Below are 21,126 nucleotides of genomic sequence, written 5' to 3' on the forward strand. Positions count from 1 at the left end.
GGGCGGGGCAGTCATGGGGGGCTGAAATAGCAAGCGGGAGGTGGGGGCTCATAGCAGAGCCTGCCAAACAGCAGGGGGAAATGGGGGCCAGCAGGGACCAGCAGGGATTGCCCCCCACACCTGGCAGCAGCCAGTGAGTGTGGAGCTTTATTTATTTATTTATTTATTTTAAAGAGCCGGGAACTACCCATGATTCCCTCCCCACACCTCCAGCCCCCCCCCCCATACTTACCAGTGTGGAGTCTGGGTCCAACTCCGTTTGGCAGGGAGAGGGGACTGCCTGAATCGCCGAAACCCTCCAAATCATTTCTGAATTGATCCAGAGAGGTTCAAATCAATTTGGACCTTTTTATTGGTCTCCTGATTCAATTAGAATTAAGAGATTTGGCTACTGAATTGGACTGAATCTCCTCTGAATTGAATCAGCCCCCAAAACTTCACACAGCCCTACTAGGCATCTCTCTGGTTTTAGCAAACCTAAGTATTTACAACTCCTTTCACTCTCCTTTCTTCAGTATATATATAAATCAAATGATTCCTCCTATTCGCTGTCTGCTATCTTCAGTCCCCAGTTACTCAACTCTAGAACTCTAGATAGTACTGAAATATTTTTAGAATTTTTTTCTCATAGTTTTCTAATAGAACTATCAAGAACATTGATGTTATTCTTACTTTTCTTTTAATAATTGTTTCATTCACAGAATTTAATGGAATTCTTATAAAAATATATAAATATATATTGCCATTATGTTCATGGGAATACACTAAAAATATTTAATAGGGTGAAAAGAAATCAATGATTATTTTTCTCATTTTTGTTTAAGAAATATTTGGGTTTTTTGCAACAAGGACTTTTTTGCACTTCTTATTATATGAAATGTACCTATCATTTTATGACATTTCCCCTGTTTATATATAACATGGCAATATTCTTTTTAAATCTGTGCAGTACAGCTTGAAAATTAAGACAAGTCTGAAGCTGCCATGCCGAGTAACAGTATAGTATATGCCCAGTACAATCCAAGAGTACTAATATACATTGATCTAATTAATATATATTGGCCCTTCTCTGTGTCAAAAATTTAAAAAAGAAAGAAAGAAAAATATGGTTGAAGTTAAACACATATAGCAATATATTTCAATATTCACATACCTCTGTCTTGCTCATGACATCTGAGTTTTGCATTTGTTTTTTGGTTGGATATTTTTTAATAATCAATATAGACATTAAGAAATGGACTTGTATGTACTTGATATACAATGGTGGTGATCAAATCCTGGCTCTTCAATATGCGGAACTCCTTCAATCTATTTAGAAAGGTCAGAAAACAACATGATGTCCTGGAGGGAGTGTATGTGAGACCTGTTGTTACTTTATGTCTTCTTTGTTGTAGAGTAGACAGCAGGTAAATTAAACATCAAAGTATTTGTGGATTACAGTGAAGAATCCCACCATTTTAACTTCTTGTGGCACATCAATGTTTTATAAAATGTGACAATATTCTGTATTGGATATGCAACAAGTCATGTGTAAAGCAGATATGGTACCACTTTCAGTGAATGTCTCTCTTGATAAAAGAATGTATTCCAATTACATTAATCCATTAATGGTTCATTTCCTCAGATAATTGGCTACTTACATGGATCTTTATTTGCATCTACTAAACACATAGCCTAGAGTTACTAGTATCTATGTTAAGGCTAATGATTCCATCCTATGCTAACATTTTTTAGTTAGGACTACTTTCAACAAAATAACTTCAATGGGTAGTTTTAGCAAAAATGAATAGTATATATTTATTGATTTCATTAATCTCAATTACAGATCATTGTAGCCAAATGTTGCAGGATGACAAATACGTCCTCTAATGAATTAAAGAATAATAGCATTTGGACGTTCACTAGCCCCTGTTAGAATACAATTTTAAACAGCAATGCTTTTTAATGAAGTTACATGTGAGTGAGTACATACCAACACCAATTAAAAGATTGCTTTTAGAGCATTAACTACTTTCTTTGTATCTTTTATATGGAGGGATAATTAATTTACCTAATCTTTTTGGTCAGCTATTCAGTATATATGTGTCCATCTCCAATGACGTCCATGATGGATGGCTGTCTTTCTCATTTAGTAAGATACTGATTTTATTTTCATTGTCAGAAAAACCTTTCCCAGGTCAGTGAATCTCAGCAGAGTTAAAATATGTGTACCAGTTTATTAGAATTAGGCTCCTGGTCTCAATTTTTCTAGATTGTGAGAGTGTTTGTGTTTGGACTCAGAGTTTTGGCTTATATCCATCTCTGTTATTTATAGTTTTCAAAAATTGGCACATGTGCACGCATCAAGTGTTGATGATAACAGATAAGAGTGTTGATAAGTGTAGACTGAAGAATCTCTTGCCAGCTCCTTACCTCCACAAAATAATTAAGTAAAGAAATAAAACTAAACATTCTTCCATTTAACTTTAGTGCAACTGGCCCCATATTCCCACTTTACTCTGTGACATCTTCAGGAGAGTTTTTTTACCCTCTGTGCAGGGCTGTCAACTTGAAAATGTTCGTGACTCCTCCAATATTCTGTAGCAGCGTCTTTTGTCTTGAACTAAGCTTGACAAGACACCCATATGTCTGTAATTCAAGAAAAGCGACTTTATTCTCTTCAGATGGATGACAAAATTATTGGATTATATGTAAATCTTTCTACAAAATTGATGATTTCATTGAACTGGTCAAAAAAAATGTCAAAACATTTTTTTCAAGGAAAAATTTGGGTTTCAACTAAAATTGCTTTTTTTTAATAAAAAGCTCCTGATTCTGCAGAAACTTGATTTTTCACCTAAACCAATGATTCTCAAGCATGGTGCTGTGATACCATGGGGCACCTTGAGATCCTTTCAAGGGTGCCACAGGGTGCCACACAATTTAGCACAATTTTGCATGTGTGCAAACATGACTTACAAAAGAAACCCAGTGATTTCAAACAAGAATCCATTGTATCAGAAATATTCTGACCTGGTGTGGTCTCTGTTCTTTGCAGAGAAGTATTGCCTTGTTATTTTTTTGTAGTCAAAAAATGAGAAAAAAAGAAGAGCTGGCATTTTCTGAGAGATGCCTTAGACGCATCCAGATGAGCACGGATATTTGTGTCTCTGGGGACAACTAGCAGTGGGACACCTTGTGCTGCTGCTAGTTGTCCATGGGGAATGCCTGTACCATGCACCCTCTGGTGTGTGGTGGGTTACCTCAGGTGGGGTAGGGAAGGCTGGCCAGCAGCTTGAAAACAAAACTATTTAAATCACCATTGAACCTGAAGCATAAATGAATTAATTTGTATGACTTGTGCTATTCAGGAGATAAGTCTAGATGTTGATTCTCAACCTTTCTAGACTCCAGGAACCACTTCTTGTATTCAAGACACCCCTCAGAAAATGCCATCTCTTAGTTTTCAACAGATTTTTTACTGCAGAAAAATAATAGAGGAATTATTTTATTGCCAAGAATTCAGAAAAGCCACAACAGGTCAGAATATTTTTAACATTATGGATTCCTATTTGAAATTGTTGGGTTTATCTTGTAATCATACTTACATACCTAAGAGTGTGTCTATACAAGATGCATTAATGTGCCTTAGCCTAGTTTACTGTGCAGTACAGGTATGCATTTACACATGCACATCCTTACTGCACAGTAACCTAAACTAATCATGACTAAATTTGATACCTGCATGTGTAGTTGCAACCCATCACTAACTTTAATGCTGGGTCTGCCTTCCCACTAGGGGGCTAGCCTAAGCCCAGCCCCAGGGCTTCTGGTTGGGAGCTTCTCCTGCCCCTGGGCTGGGCAAACTCTCTGGTAGCCCCTAGCTGCAGGCTATAAAATTCTGCAGACATTTTGTGCCCTTGGGTACACTGCACAGGCAGCCTGAAAGAGCCTGTTATCTGACCAGGATCACTGCAGGCCATATGTGCCCCTGGACAGGACACAAGCAGCCTCTACCAGTCCTATCCCCTAGCCAGAGCTGCTGCTTGGCCACAGGTGAGTGTTGCAAAGGGCTGCACCCTACTGCACCCCCTGCCCAACCTGAGATCTCTCCAGGGCTGCTGGCTATCTGTGGCAACAGGGCCAGCACCTGTTCCCTGCTGCTGCTCACCCACAGCAGTATCTCCTGTGTTTGTAGGTCCTGTGGCACATTGCTTCTGCTGTGCAACTCCCAGTCCCTGGAGATGCCTCTGTCCTGAGCGCTGCTAGTCACTATTTAGGGCTGGCCACACAAGATCAGCCACATGGGGACCCAGAGAGCCAGCATGGGATGCAATGTCATTGTCATCCTCCCTGTTGAGGCCTAGCCCTGCCCACTTGCACATGCCCAAGCCTTCTACCCAGGCCCTCAACTGGACTGAAAAGGAGATAGGTGACCTTATGACACTCTGTGGTGATGCGGAGGTACAGAGGCAGTTCATGTGGGGCAGACACTTGAACACCCACGTTTATGAGGCCCTGTTAGGCAGCATACAGAAACAAGGTCTTTCCCAGATGGTGTGGCTCATTAAGGGAAAGACCTTCCAGGCATAGTGGGTGGCCCTGACAGACCACAATCATCAGTCCAAGTGTGTCCCCAAGACCATGCCCTTTATGCAGGAGCTGACCAGGATGTTGATGCCCTGGACCCAGGCTGCATCCCTGCAGTGCTCACCAGCAGGAGTGACCTGCCTGAGATCCCACCCTGCCCTGACCCTTCCAGTGACACATCATCAGAGGAGGGGTATTCATGTGTTCAGCACCCCGCCCCACCCACCTCCCTGGCTGCTGCATCCATTAGCAGCTCAGGGAACCCAGGCCACTGGCTGCTTTGACAGCTTCACAGCCCCAGACCCCACCATGAGGAGCAGCTTGCCATGTCACCACTGGCCCGCAGCAGCACCAGCTTTTCCTGAAGGAGGGGCTCTGGCCAGGTGCTGGCCCACTGCCTACCATGGGCTGAGGACATTGGGCACAACTGGTTGCTATTGCTGATATAGAAGCCCATGCCAAGCTGCCACCCTCACCAGCCCCAGCCACATGGTAAGTCCTGCAGTGGGGGGAGGGGGGCTCCAGCCCCTCATTTCAGTTGTCTGGGAGCTCCACATACCCTGATCCCAGGCACCATGGGCTAGGCAGCAGTGCAGCAGAGTGGTTGGCCTATAGGGAGTGGGGAAGCAGGATCTGGAGCCATGGTAGCAGGTGCTTCTAGGACCCTGGCCTGTCAGGGGAGGAAGACTGCCTGCAATCAGGACCAAATGGCCCACCAGCCACAGAGGAGTAAGCAGGGATAGGAGCCTGGTCCCCACTGACAGGTGCATGGCTCACATGGGGCCTCACTGAAGAGGAACCACCACTGGTGCTGCTGTAGCTTGTGCCTCTGCTGCCAGGCTGCCTCCACCTGGTGTGCCTCCTCTGCGCAGTCCTCCCTGAATGCCTCTCCCTGAGCCTTGCAAACATTGTGCTGCATGCACACTGACCCAGGGGAGATTTCTCTTAGTCACCTCAGGATGGGAGATGATGGCGCACCAGTGGCCTTTGAGGTGGCCAAATGTGCACTCGACAGGGGCTTAGGTTTGCCTGAGTTTCTGGTTAAAATGGGCCTGGTAGGGGTCCAGGTGCCCAGTGTAGGGCCTCATAACCCATGGGAGTCACAGGTTGGCTAAGTCCCCAATGAGAAGGGGTGGGATGATGACAGCACCCAGCTGCATGGCCTCCACTCCTGGTGCAAAGTACCTACTCTTCCCAAACACACTGAGTACCAAGTTCTAGAAAACATACACACCATGTATGCTTCCTATCCAGCCAATGACTGCCTGGAGAACCACTGAGTGGATCACCCTGTGGCTGTAATAGGGCTGGCCTGAGTTGGGCAGGTAGGTGAGGGGGATGTGCATCCCATCCAGGGCCCCAATACACTTGGAGAATCCCAATGCCCAGAACCCTGCCACCACCTGGGGTCACAGATGCAGAGGACTGTGTCCACCAGCACATCCTGGAGGGTACCACACACCTCTAGGCTGACCTCCCCAGAGGTGGCCTAGCTCACCCCAAACAGGTGCCCCACATACCGCAGGCTGCCGGGAGTGGCCAACTTGACCAGTGTCAGGGCCAGGTGAGTGTTGGTGTGGAAGGCTCGGTGCATTTCAGTGTCCTGGCACTCCAGGTGGGGCTGGAGCTGGTGAGGCAGGTCATCAAAAGTGCCCTGGGTCATCATGAAGGTTCATAAGATTTATAGATTCACAAACTCACTGCTTATTGTCCCAGTTGTATTGTATGACATGCTGCCACCAGTCCTGCCTGGTGCAGTGGGCCCAGAGACAGCAGGGCTGGAGGGCCAGGAGGGTGATGGAAGCCCTGGCGGTGGCAACCTGGAGCCCCTGGTCATCATGCCTGGCAGCCCTGGGAGGGCATGTAGCAGTCACCATCCAGGTGGTCACTGTGAATGGGGAGCCAGATGGCCTTAGGTGGCTGTGAGCCAGGTACTGGTGACAGCAACGGGCCAACAGGATGACCGAGGTAGCCTGGAGGATCTGGGAACCCTGTTCCTGGGTGCCAGGGCCAGGGGCTGGGGCAGCCGTGGCTGTGAAGCACAGCTGGGGCAGCAGCAGAGCAACCATGTGCTACCTGTGCCCATGCCATGCAGCTTCTGTCACAGAGGAAGTGTCTGCCCAGACTGCAGAGTGCAGGGCTCAGTTTTAAAGATGGCTGCCACATGCTGAGAGCTAGTTCTGGCTTCAACATGGCTGCCAAGTGCTGCCAGCTCAGGCCAATGGCTGGAGCGCCCCCCAGTGGTCACAGAAGAACATGAGAGATATGGAGGGAACTAGCACTAACTTTAGTGTCAGTTCCCTGCACTTCTAAACACCTAACACAAATCAGTTATTGTGCATTAAGCTAATGTGAAGTAAATATAATTGTGACTAATTGCACATGTAGATGCACCCTAAGAGTGCTAACATGGTGGCTTCCCACGACAACCTTAAAAGGAACTCAAAGTAGTTCCAGATCCTGTGGCACCTTGGCTGAGCATTATTGGACTAAACAATTACAATTGTCCCTTCTGAACTTAAAAAATGTTTAAATGAATGTTATGTTAATGTGTAGCAACCTCTTTTATCATGGTACTTTTCAAGGCTGATACTCCTTGCCGCGTCATATAGAAATCCCTGTTTGCTCTGAACATAATAGCTTGGGTACTGTGAACAGTAGTCTGTGGCACTGTACCCAGGCTCTCTTTCATATGGCATCAGATATCAACTTCCAGATCTATATGGCATCAGATATCAACTTCCAATACCACTATCTGGTATTGTAGCTCCGTGTGAATTCCACCTACCCCCTCTGGGCATTTGTAAAAATTGCAGCTTTCAAATAAGTGCTGTGCTGTTTGTTGGACACTGCATTGACACAGGGGGCCATCCAACATCCCCATCTTATGAAGTGTTATTTTGAAGCATTTGTATCCGCATCTCGGTCTGTTCAGCTGGACATACGCTTCTCTGTCAAGGCTATGCCCAATGGGGGACTCATTTAATTTTGATATAAGGGATAATTAACATGGACAGAGTGTTGTACTAATGTGACCAATACTGCTTCTAGTACCAAATTAGTACATGGCCTTATGTCGTGATATGTAGACATACCCTAAAGGGCAACCAAGTGTTAGCTTTTGTTACAAGGCAAAGAGAGAAAGATGCAACCTTTGATCTGGAAATTCATCTGTGACCAGAAACACAGCATTGGTGATGACAAATGTTTCTCTCTTCCTAAGTATATAATGTTTTTCTTGCACAGTTACATGAACCTAATAACCATATCAATCAAGGTGCTTGAAAGTAAAAGCAATGCATGCTACTGAAGTATATGATGAGATGTTTAGGTTAAGAAGGTGTTTGAAGTTCTGGATAGATGACAAGGTTGTTTTTGTTTCCAAGTTAAATAGAATATAAAGAAAATAACATATTCTAGACAGAAACTATCCTCAGAAAAGCAACTAAATATTACCAATAAAAGGAAAAATAGGTTATATTTAAGACCTTGCCACTCAGGCACTTTTAAGTTCTTATATTTAAAATTATAAAGACGTTCACTGCAAAACACAGCAAACAAACATAAAGTCAAGTTAGATTTAATCTTTTGTCCCTGAGTTCTTTACACCTGTCTATGCTACAACTATTATTTGAAAGATGTCCATTTGATCCTCTCAAAACCCCTCTCACATATTTAGCTGGTATTCTTCATTATCCTGGATTGCTAAGGTGATTTCTTAGTTTGCTTCTCCCTTTTAAAGCATCAGTAGAGGAAAGAGTACCATACTCCTAAGTCCTGTTAAGCCTATTCAAGAGAAGCACCCAGTCTGCCCACACTTTCCTCACTTAGCATCTTGCAGCAATAGGACAAAAGAAACATACCTCAGTTCTGTCTCAGAGATGCCCCTAAGTAAATAATGATTTCTTAAATGTTATTGTACCCAAATGGCTTATTAGATGCCACTGCTGCTGTAAATAGACAGTAACAGTACCAGAACTAAGAATAATTCTGTTCTACTACTGTAGAAGATGGGAGAATGGGGTGGCCTTTCACTCCTCTGAAGATGGCCTCAGTAAAACTAATCAGTAGACATATTCAGTATCAAGTAGTCAGTTTCTCTTACTGTCTTTCATTGTGTGTACACATGTATAAATACTGTTACTTTGTATTTTAATTACATACAAAGATATATGTAAACTTTAAAATTAATTGGATTCCATTAATGTCTGTGTTCCTTAATTTTCCTATTTCTAAATAATACTTTTCAAAGCACATTGAGTTCTGTGCTATAAGAATTCAGTATTGCTGTTGCCAGCAAAAGTGGTTCATTGGAGACAAGCAAACTGACCAAAGTGCCTCCACCTTAAAAGATATTGAAATATTAAGGAGTGAAGAAGAGTAGGCTATCCTCCAGAATGTATAAGAATGGGTGTCTGATCCTCCCTATCTAGACAAAAAGGAGCTATTAACAAATAATGAAATACTTTATGTGACTGATTAAATTTTGCATGGTGGAAAGGTCCCCAGTAAATCCAAAAAACCACACACACACCCCACCACCAAAAAACCCCAGATGCACTTGAACAGTGCAAGGGCATCCATAAAGCCGGTAGTCATTAATTATCTGTGTCTTCTGAAGCTTAGAAAGTAATAGTTTATCGTTGTTTCAATAGTTCCCCAAGCAGTCAAAGCACTTACCTTATTCAGTTAGAAAAAAAGCAGTGAATTAATTTTGAAATCTTTCTGAAATCTTACACCATGGCCATGCTGGAGAGCTTCTTTTTCTCCACTATAATATACCCAAAGTTTCAGCCAACAGATTTGCTTAGAAGTGAAGACAGCTTGGTTAATCAGAGTTTTCTTCATTTTGTGGCCAACATTAATTCTTTTTGTTGTTGGGAAATGTTGTAAGTGGCTTTGCAAGTGGCTTGGGGCGGGCCTGCACTCTCAGGCAGAGGCATATTGGAATACTGCCAATGCTGTTTTCCTTACTTAAGATAAAGCCAGTGATGGTCACTGAGGTATTAAAAATGTTGGTTATATTTTTAGCACCATTTGTGTAGGCAGAGCGAGATGAACTTGTTTCTATTTTAACAGAGATTGCCAGTACCTTTCCTTAGGGAGGGCAGAATGCCAGTTTCTATAAATGAAGCTGTTTTGCCATCATCACTCAATACATTGGCACTTGATGTTCACAGGCTTCCCAACTCTAAGGAGTACCTATTCTTGATCTTCTGACTGCAAAGCTCATCATTTTTCCTATGGTTTTGAAAAGACTTGTACCTCAAGAGTTTTCTGAAACCAACGGATATTTATACATAAGCAAACAGATGAATTGCTAATTTATGGTATTAAAGATATAGAGCATTGACCATGTGTTTTAAATTAATATTAAAAGTTGTGCATTGAAAATGACATCAGAAACTGTAAATACAATGGTTGCTATTAAAAAGCTAGTGTTGGGGTCAGAGTGAATTTGATTTTCTTCTCTGGCCTCAGTAAATCTTCTGTGTTCCCTTTTGTTTGCCATTTGTATGGCCAGGATCAAAGAAGAAAATGTGGATTGTGGCATTAATGATTGTAGCACTGTAGTCATGATCAAGCCTCTGAATTACTTGATTTGGAGAAGTGGCTTGAAGCTGGGTTTCCTATGTCCCAGATGAGTGTCCTAAATCACTAACAGAGTCAGTCTCCCTCCTTGCCCAGTGAAAATGCATACATATTCAGGAAGTTCTGAAAGGACTAGAAATGTACATTCTCAGCAGACTGTAAAAGCATTGCTCTTCACATTGTAGGCTTCTCTGGCACGACGACCTGGCACGACCACCAGCTCCTCCTGAGTACCGAGGTGACACACCTGGATAGCATTCACAGTACCCCAGATCTAGGAGCCCAAATGACTATTTTAGCTTTTTCAGAATAAAATGATGATGATTATTGAATACAGTCACCTAAACAGCTTTCTGGCCCCCATGCGGAGTTAATTTTGCTTGACTTTTACAACTGAGGTACCTAAATTTTATCTAAAAAGTTAGTTTAGATCTGTCCCCATGTCAGTGAAACAAATCAGATCAGTTCATCAGAGCAGTCATATGTTTCAAATTCATTCTTCTCATTTTTGTTGAAATGCCATCAGATGGTCCCGTCTTCAAATCTGTCTTCTGTACTGATGGATGGAGACAATAACTCTGGTTTAAGTCCTGGCAATACTGATGGATTCTTGTAACAGAAGGGGCAGCAGTAGGTACTACATCATCTAATCAGTAACAGTGTAGTGGTGGCATCTATTGCTTCTTGATTTTGAGAATGAAGCATGGACAGAAAACCTGGCAAGGAACGTTCATTTTGCATTTCATGAGGTCTTTGTCTCTGTTCAGATCAAGAGCAGGTTTTGTGAAATATTGGCTATTCTTTTTAACAACAGATCAAATTTAAGAACACAGAAAAATTCTCCTTGCATACCCAAGACACACTTTTCTAACAGATGCTAACAAGTTGTAGAAATAACATAATTATACTATAAGAACATAAAATCTGAGAAACAAGATGTTTTTTTCTGGCTTTAAACTCTCACATTTTTTTTTCAGAAGTAGACTTTTTTTTTCAAGTGTAGGCTTCTATGTCTCTCCTGGATATTAATTGAGAAAGGGAGAAGATATGGTATTTTATTTCCCCCAAATTTCTTACAAACAAAGTTTTGATCAGAATGAATGTGCCCAGGAAACCCAGAACTGGGATCAAACTAAGAAATTTTCATTAGACTTTCAATAATGGAGAATATGGTAGGGAACAAGGCTTTGTTCTTTGTGTGATTTCTGTGCTAAGATTCTAAGGCAGACTTCCCTGATACTCTTCCTGTCTCTGACATGTTCATGTACTCTTCCCCTCTCTGACAATATACAACTATGTGATTTAATTCATTTTATTTTTGGGTGCCAAAAATAAGTTGCTTGAGTTAGTTGAACTAACAATATGCCTATCTCTGGGGTCTCTCAAGCTTCTCCACATCCTTCTTGAAGTATGGCTTGGGAAGTTGAATATTTTAGATCTTCTCTTTTGGTCACAACACATCCCTTAGGCTAGCAGGGGGAGGCTGAGGCTGTCCTTGCAGCAGCGTGGGTGGGAGCTGATGGAAGTAAAAAACAAAGCAACTCCCATGAAACTGAATTAGCAACTGGCCCCTGGTACCATTTCAATGGGGCTGAGGCTTGGCACCAGCTGCACTGGAGTTCCTAGCACTCACAAACCTGGCAGGATGACTGGACTGCCCCTTGTTGGCACTGGATTTATGATCGAGATACCTTGTACCAGGCACACCCAAACTTTCAAACTGACCACATCTTCTTTCATTCGATAATAACAGTAAATGCTATTGATACACATCGATAGCAGATAGGAATGATGCAGACAAGGCAAAGAAAATAACCCCCACAATTCTATATCTACCAATCCTAAAGCTGTCACAGACAGAAGTTATGTCTGGTCAGTACACAAGCTTTACCCTGTAGTTCTTTCTTGAATGTCAGATGTCAGCAGCCTGGAGGTTGAGGGCCAAGGCACACCACCCCCACTGGAGTGGGTGAGATGGGCTGGTGGTGCTCCCTCTATCCATGGTGGCTTCTGTATCGCTCCTTAGGAACACTTTGCTGATCTGAAATCCTCCTTTTGTATTCTTTCTCCTCTCTGATGACTCTTCATTTCTGGGTACTGTTGATTGGTTTCCCTGTGTTCATTGTACTGTCCACATTCTGTTCTGCCAGCATATTCCCTTGTTCCAACAAACTCATCACATGGACACATAATTGTTTTGTCATTTATCAGTATTTTAATGTGATCATGTCCCAGCCTCCTAATTTGGTTCATCCACCAAAACTAGAAATCCCAATGTAGGTGGTCACTGTGACCTTGCCAAGGTGGCAAGTTCAGAGACAATCCTGCCCTGGAGTAGTTTAATTTTAAGTTGCATCTCGATTAAGGTATTAATGTATGGACAATCTAAGGGCTAAGAGCTCCAGGACCCAGCAAAAATTACTATGTAACAAGGCCTTTAGAACTAGAAAGCATGGACAATATTTGTCTGAGCACAGCAATATTAGAATGAGTATAAACTTTTACAGTGTAGACCAACTGGGCAACTAAAAACAAAACACAGACCATTTTAGTCCCCCCTCAATCTGCATTTCTGATGGCCTAAAGACCGCTGCTTTAGTCAGCACTGTTGCTTATAATGCTACTGTTTATTGGAAATGAAAGATGTGGATTTTGGATTTTGCTTTGCCAAAAAGAGGCAGACACTGTCCTTTCACTTACATTTTTAAATGGCTTTAAAACTCTGAACATAAAACATAAAAACAAAGGGTTTGGGAGCTCTCAGTATTATACCCATGTCTGTAATGTTTAGTAAATATGCAGTACTAACTTTGCCTTATCTTTATTTACATATTCAATTTCATAATAGCAATAAAACTCTCTGGGCAGTGCATTTCAGGAGATTATAATGTTTCTCAAGTGGCTGATGTCACTTTGTCCTCAGACTACCACCACCCTAGGCTTTCTATAATCACCCAAATGCTGTGGTCTGCCATGTCTTATTTCTCAATGAAATGGTGGTATTTGGGGGGTCACAAAACCATAATGATGAATATCACTCACTGTAACATTATTGTTTGGGAATGGGTGCATTGTTTCATTTTTTCTCAGTAAGTGTTATGTGTATATATCATTAGTAAATTGAGTCCTTAGGACCACCACAGCTCATTGCTCTTTCACATTGTGTTTCTTGGACTCAAAGCTCAAACGTTGTTGGATTTATTAAAGGAATTTGAGTAAGTGGAAAATTGTTGGTAAAGATGTTCATTTTTTCTACACATCACAGTCTTTCTTTTTTGTTGTTTTTCTTTTTAAACACCCTCTCTGAGCAATAGCTAATGGAGGAATAAAAGGATCTTTCCTTGGCCTTTTGATTGGTCACCCTATTTTTAATTCATAGATAACTTTCTGATTCTCCCTTATTCATCCCTCAAGGTTGCATCTGCAATTATGATACATTATTGAGGTAATTCAAAATAATATATAGACTTTTTAGCATTTCCTCTCTATTGATGGCTTCCTTGTCCTTTCTGCTCCTTTTCTATAAGAAAGCACAGTTAAAAGCACTCTAAGCTTTTTCAGTTTTGTTCCTGTTCCCTGACTGATTCTTGCCTCTTTGAACACCATTCTTGATTTTGTGCCACGATGTGTACAATGATTTCTTATAAAATAGCATTACTATACACAATAACATGAAAAATTATCAACATAATAAGATTTTTTTCTAGTTGACCCTTAAAAACAGAAAGAGCTAGTTCATTGCCCTTCTGGTAATTCTGTGTATCACCAGGCAGTTGACTTGTATTTCATCCCTAACAAGGACAAGGGCTTTAAGCTCAGCCCTGGGAGATCTGAGGAGGGGAAGGAAGAAATAAGAAGTGTTCATGTTGATCAGAACATCAATCTCTTCATCTGTTGAAGGAATTCTATTGATAGGAAGAGAAAGTTTTGCCTTAAAATCTTAGGGAGAAGTATTATTAGTGCAACATAGTATGTCAACAGATGGGAAGTTAGTTTGGGCACAAAAAAGGCACTTCACAAAGGAATTCTATATGTTGAAGATCTAAGAACAAACTTTGTATTGCCTTGCACCTTGTAAAGTCTGCAAAATAATTAGAATGCTACTTTTATGAATTGGTAGTGTTTTATAATAATTTGCAAAGACACAAAATATTGCAGAACAGGCAGGGCATTAGGAATTCAGGCCCATTATATGAGAATACTGGTCAGAAACAAGTTGGAGCTTAGACATAGCTTTTCTTGACCTGAAGTTTATCAGCTAATAGAGGAAACATTTTCCAAACATAAGTGACTAGTGAAAGGTACCTAAATTTACATTTGGGCCCTAGCTCCTACAGAAACTGTCTGTCTAAAGCTCTTATTGATTGAACTGGAGGATACTGAGCAACTATGAAAATACATCCATTTATTTAAGTTCTTATATTTGGATCTAGTTACCAAATTTTAATATTTTGGACATTGTGTTCACATACCAGTGGACAAAAGAAAACTAGCAAGAAATAAGACAGGCTGAACATTAAAGGCATAATTGTAACTCTAGTGGACCAGGGTTTCAAATAGGACCCTAATGGGAATACACAATATTTCCTAGAAGAACAAAATAAAGCTTATAAGACAGGTTAAAATGTATATAATGCTAGAGATTTTAGTAATCATATACAAATACCTAAACATTGCAATATAATTTACCCAGAAAGGTGGTGGAATCTCCATCCTTGGAGATTTTTAAAACCTGGCTAGTCAAAGCCTTGGGTGGCATTATATAGTTGAAGATGGTCCTGCCTTAAGCAGATGGTTAGACTAGATGACCTCCTGAAGTCCCTTCCAACCCTAATTTTCTATGATTTCTATTATTCTAATTTGTGCATGTCATGGGGGCACTTGGGTGCCCCGTGTCTTGGAATAAATAAGGGCAGCTGCTACACTTTAAGGCAGCTCAGGTGCTGGTTGCTGTGGCAACCAGGTGGGTCATGTGACCAGAAGGGGGCAGGGCTGGGCCTTTATAAACAGCCCAGGCCGGAGCCTAGAGGGCAGTTCCCTTCTGGTGGCTGCAGGAGCTCTGTGGGAGAACTGAGCAGACGCAGTTAATGGTTGCATCCTGAGCACCCTGACCGGCTGCATGAGGATATGGGGTAGAGAGAACCCTAAAGGAGGTAGGGAGGAGAGCCAGTGTGGCACAGAGTTTATACTATAAGCCAGGAGGCTTCTTGTTGTTATGTTGCAGCTGTTTGGCTCACAGTTTAGTTATTGTTATACCAGAGGACCGAGGGTGAGGCTGTAGGGACATGAGGAGGCCTCACGGGATCTTCCCCAGCTGTGTGGGGGTTCCCAGTGCCCTGTGTGGGCAACAGTGTGGTGCCTGGGATGGCACAGCTATTCAGTGCTGAGGCGGCACAGCGGGTAGCCCTGAGTGAATGATAGTGAGAGGCCCGAGCAGGGCAGAAGACCCCGCTCAAGGGGCCGAGCACCAGAGTGAAGCCTGTAGAGACTCATGTTGGGCTCCAGGTGTGGAAGCCACATGAGTGAAAGCCTAGGGTGGGGCTGTAAAAATTATTTAACCTAGTGAGGGCGACCCAGGGGCTATATTGGGCCCAGAGAAGGTGCCAAGAAGCCGTGGGAGCGGGCACGTGTTGAAGAGAGGCCCCAGGCAGGGCATGTACACTATAAAGCCACCCCAAGGGGGGGCATGTATTATTGACAGTCACCCCAAGACGGGTGCAGTCTAAAAGGTGTTCCAGAGGGCTTCCACAGCAATAGGAATCCCAAGGAACCAGAGGGGCCAGGTAAGGCTCCGGCTGCCTGAGCCTAACTGGACTCACATGATTGACAGGACCCAGTGGGCCTAGAGAGGCCAGGTAAGGCTTAGGTCGCCTGAGCCTAACTGGACAATCATCACTGACAGGACCCAGAGGGGCCGGGTAAGGCTCAGGCTGCCTGAGCCCAATTGATACAGATAATGAATACAAATAACTAATACAGATTGCGGAGGGGCACCAGAGAGGGGCGCTGGTTGCGTGACAAGCCCAGGGGCTCCAGAGAGGGGTGCTGGTTGCGTGACAAGCCCAGGGTTGCCAGGTAAGGCGCAGAAGGTTTAAGGACCGGATAACGGCCAGGAAGGGCTGCGAGGCTTGGGGCATGCTAAAGGGGAGGTAGGAGGTATGCATTGCCCCGGCGATAAGAGGCAGCCTCCCATATTGAACCTTATAACATCAAAGACGTGGTGGGTGAGTAGAGGGTGCTGGATTGCCTGATTGACATGGCAGGGGGTGCTAGTGAGATCACGGCCACTCCTAGGACCCACCTGTGACAGTGCATTTCAAGGTAAAATATTCAGTTGGGCCAGTATAATTGAAACACCTAGCACAACAGAAAAGATTATTAAATACCTTGGCCAGGAACTACTTAACTGCAAAAAATGCTTGCCCCAAGTTTAACAAACACCCTAACTACATATTAAGCACATTTCGTTGAGGAAAATTCTGAGACTTCAGGTCTGTTGCTCTAAACATGGTAAATGAGTGCAAAAATAGAAAATACTTCTGTGTGTGTTCTTTTTTACAATAGCAAGCAAAACTCACAATTTCAACTTAAGTGCAATGCCTTGTAATTTCTACTTTATGTTGGTTTGCACTGCACTTTCATTTTTTAAGTGTATGTGTGCATTTGCAATTGCAATTCATTTGAGGTGAATAATCAAAGCACCTTGGAATAGAATTTAAAATAATCACAATGAACCTTACCCTGAAATTTAGACTGTGTCCTTAAGAGATCTTCCTTGTTAGATGAAAATAATAGCACAAGAGAGCAAGACAAAATAGAGATCGGTGTTGTGATTCTTCCTATATGAGGTTTTTCTATTGCATATGAACCCCTGATGTTTCTTGGCCCCTAAACAAAAAAGAAAAAGAGGCTATGCAGTATATTAAAAAAAAAAACAAAACCCATAGAAATCTATGAGGACAGTTGTTCAGTAGTTTGAAAGCATCACATGTATTTTCTCACCTACCTATTTTGAGATTAGACCAAGGTCTTTAAGTTGAAAGTGCAAAAACCATGTGTGCCATCTAGCCCCTTTATGTTTAAATTACCTTCTTTGCCCCTTATTCACTAGCCTTTGGAAATTCATCAATACTGCATGTTACTCATCAGACACTAGCATTGTGACTTGGGATAAATAGTCCATTAGCCAAGGCTATGGCCTCTTACTCCCTTTGTTCTTGTTGACCTTCAAAGGTTTTTATAATGGAATGTGAACAGAAGAAAAAGCTGGAACCTTGCATCTAAGGAAGATTCTTTTACTAGTTCCTCCTATCATTTTTCATGAAGAACCTGGCTGAAACCATTGCATTCAATAGATTTTTAATTGGCTGTCAAATATCTACCTGAAACCTTATTACTTTAAAATGCAAATAATATTTTATAAAATGGGAACTTAAGATTGACACAATGTAACTGGATTTGTGCAGAATAGATAGTATACCACTTTGCTTTTTTCCCCTATCTATATGTCTGTTTTTAGGACATTTTTGCATTTTGACAATGTCATTTTTCTGTTCTCTAATAAAGGCATTTTCTGTATTCTAACCAGTACTTCAGAAGTCAGAGAGAAGGATAATTTACTTGCTAGTAAACTTTTATAAGTGGGGTGCTTCTATACAATTTAGATTTTAATGTTTATTTTATAGGGTGACTACTCTAACCATCATCAGCCTATTATATAAAAATATTCTTCCACCATCATATGTTAAAAGAGTGAGCCAGTTGCTCATAATCAAAGGAATTACTTAAATACCTATGTGGAGAGCTACACTCAGACTGAATCCTAGTCTTTTTTAGGTGCCCAACTCAGGACTCTATATCAATGCTTAAGGCTGTAAAAGGAAAAGAGGTGAACTTGCAGCCATAACATGATCTTTAATAATGCCAATTGGCTGCAATTGACATCTCCCCAAACTTAGCATGCCGGTTCTCATGAATCTTGTCCTAGGTACCTAACTTTCCCTATCTAACTTAGGTGTGTGAATGTCACTTCCACAATGAGTAGGTATGTTGACAGTGAGGTGTCTTATCTAAGTCTCTTTATGGATTTAGGCTGTAATGTAAAATAAAGAATAAAGTCATTATGATTCTTATTATAAAACATAAACCTCCTAAATTACTTGAATGCTAGCGGCATTAAGGTAAAGATATTAAAATATCAGGAAAGATTTCTGATCAATATAGTGTGAAGTCTCCTGAGTTACTTTTAAAAAATCAGTCATCTAGGTTTTTATTGTCTAGCCCAAACTATTGTAGAATCTTCAGTCTATTTTGTTGAAATAAAATTTAAAAAAAAAAACAGGAATTTTAGAGAGAATAATTAAATTCTTCTAGTAATGTTCCATTTGATCCAATTAAAACCTGGTATGAATAGTTTAACAATTTGTCTTGGGTTTGGGAATTAATTTATAAAAGTAATTCATGAGTCCATTTCTCCATCTCTCCTTGGTCATTCATGGGGCTCCACCAGCCCTACACCCCGGCCTCACGCCCCCTTGTGTGAGTTGTCCCTCCTTCAGCCTCGTCCCCTCTTGTCACAGCAGGGCTCCTGGCTAAACCTACAGTGCAACTTAAATAAACAAGAAGTGGCACAGCCCTCTGGCAAACACCTCAAACCCTTTAGGGGGTTAACATAAAACAAAGGCTACAGTCTGTCACTGCCAGTATCTCAGCCTACTGATGAGCTCTCCCAGCTTTTCTCTTAGTCTGTCTGTTTCTTCCAGGTGCCTGGTCACCAACTTATCCCACTTCTGGTCCAGACACTTGTATATCACTGGCAGAACCTCTTCCCATATGGGTATGAGTAGTAAGTCTGAGGGTCTGTCTGCCTCAGTGTTTGTTCCCCGCTGGATTGGACCCATCTTGTCTCCTGGGATCCCGGGGCATATAGGTAGTTCTCTGCTCTCCTGGGGCTTCAGGGCTTCTAGTCTTAGGGCCTCTAGCTGTTTCTCAGCCTCAGGTAAGGACCCATTCAAAACCGCTAACTCCTGGAGGTGATCCTGGAGCTCTGGCCACTGCTATATGTTCTGTTAACCGTATTTCCAGCAGAGCCACCTTTCCTCTCAGCTGGTCTGTAGCCATTCCCAGCAGCCAACAAAGGGTTGGGAGCATGGCAACCCATTCCCAGCAGCAAACCAGGGGTGGTTTACTTCTTCAGTTTCACTCAGGAGTCTTCAGCAGCCTACAGACCACACTGGCAGGTGCGTTAGAGCACCCTGTACCTGCTGGACTTGGCCAGTGTGAACAGGCTCTGAGTGCCTGCCCCCCACCTCCCCCACACACATTCACTGAATGGTGAACGCCCATTCAGTTTGTTCCTATTCTATCTATAGCACTTTAAGTAAAGTGTGATAGAACACTTCCCCCACAGGCTTTTTGAATATCTGCACTTAGCTGAGGTGTTTCTGCTATTTGTTCCTGCACTGAGATCATGATCACACCCTCTATTTACCTATCTTTACTCTTATGAGTACTTGTATATGTAGTATGCAACAGGGAACATATATACATTACCCTTTACTCTAGTTAAGATTAAACACTAGCTATAATCCTCCTGCAGCAGGGTACTGGGGTGCGCCTGCTACTTTAAGGGAGAAAGCAGCCTGAGAGGCTGCTTGCAGGTGGCAGAGGGAACTAATGAGAGACTCACTTGACCTGAAGAGAGTTCAGAGGAGGGGCTGCATGTGGGTCTGTGTGTGGGACCAGGAATCCGAGAGCCCAGAGGAGGGGCTGTGTGTGGGATCAGGGGTGCAAGAGCCCAAGAGAGGGGCTGGGCTGGAAATTTCCACTGTCCTCTACCTCCTACACAGAGAGCTGGCCACACCAGACCTGATTCTGAAGTGTTGTTACCTCTCAGCTCCATGTTCTTGGGGAACCCTGACACAGGACGCAGACTGTCTGACTCACGAAGAATCTCCCTCCTCCCCTCCTCTACCTAAACAAAACTGATTAAGATGCAGTGGGAGACATGCCCAAAGCCCTCCAGATAAGGGAGCAACTGCATCCGATATGGAACCAGATGACCATTCATTTACATGAGAGATGGAGAACAGAATGCTCAAAGCAGAGACCACAGTGAATTCTGGGATCAGAGAAACAGGGGAGCACTGCATGATGAGGAATCTGTGCTGCAAATGCATATCCACCCACATTTACACACACCCAGCTCAGCATTTATCAGACCAGTTCTAATCTAGACTTACAAAGGACTTTTATCCCCCACCCACACACACACCTCTAAGTTTAATAGGCATCTCAGGCTGTACATTCCCCGGTCCCACTATGGGAGACCTATTTAAATTGATTGATTGATTGATTAAAATTCAGTTGCCAGGTTAGGGAATGCTGAGGCAAGAGGCTGAGTAAGAGCAGGTATGGGCAACATTTGAACAATGGTTAAGGGTTCATCACAGCATCCAGCCCGTAGGAGCCCTGACCACTTTTCCCGGGATGACAGGTGGAAGTTCTCCCCACGGAAGGTTATAAACACTCCAATAATTGCCTTAAGTCTGTTAAAAGACTATAGTAAGATCTGGAAAAGTCATGCTAAGCTGAGGCTTGTTCACAACAAGTAAAAATCCAAAACCCTGATGCTGCAAGTTATCTATTGTTTCTGAAGAAACCATGAGATATCCCATCAGTATATCTGCTATCCATAGGAATTTCAAGCTGGCTCCCAAGTGTCTGGTTACTCCCTAACCTTATGTGTTTCCTGATTATCAATCAGTTTCCTGAGATGTTCCAAACCAGATAACTCCTTGTCCATAGAAAAGACAATTATTTACACTATTAAGAATGCTTGGAAGAAGCTGAACTAAGGGTATAAAAATCTGTAAAAATCAGCAGTGTGTGTGCTTCAAGAGGAGAAGTCTCTCTCACACCACCTGCTTAATTCTTGAGAAACTGGAAGAAACAGATTGTCTCCCT

This window comes from Crocodylus porosus, unplaced genomic scaffold (genome assembly GCF_001723895.1).
Source record: "Crocodylus porosus isolate Cpor-Errol unplaced genomic scaffold, CroPor_comp1, whole genome shotgun sequence".
NCBI classification, from domain to species: Eukaryota; Metazoa; Chordata; order Crocodylia; family Crocodylidae; genus Crocodylus; species Crocodylus porosus.